Genomic DNA, 441 nt, shown 5'->3' on the forward strand with positions numbered 1-441 from the left:
TTTGAAACGTAATCATCTATGTTTTGTATTATTTTATTTATTTTGTTAAGTTTTCCCCAATATCTTTTTTTTCTGATAAAAGTATTTTATTTTTTCTAGTTACATGTAAAGATAATTTTCAACATTTGTTTATATAAGATTTCCAATTTCAAATTTTTCTCTCTCTCTCCCTTCCCTCCCCCCTCCCCTAGACAGCAGGCAATCAGATATAGGTTTTGTTTTATATTTATATATATATATACATATATATATATATACACACATACATATATATATATAACATTAAAATATTTCTGCATTAGTTATGTTATAAGAGAAGAATCAGAACAATGAGGAAAAACCTCAAAATAGAAAAACAGCAGCCCCCCAAACAAAAGAAATAGTATTGTTCAATCAGCATCCATACTCCACAGTTCTTTTTTTCCTAGATTTGGAGATCCC

The sequence above is a fragment of the Dromiciops gliroides genome, chromosome 2 (genome assembly GCF_019393635.1).
Source record: "Dromiciops gliroides isolate mDroGli1 chromosome 2, mDroGli1.pri, whole genome shotgun sequence".
NCBI classification, from domain to species: domain Eukaryota; kingdom Metazoa; phylum Chordata; class Mammalia; order Microbiotheria; family Microbiotheriidae; genus Dromiciops; species Dromiciops gliroides.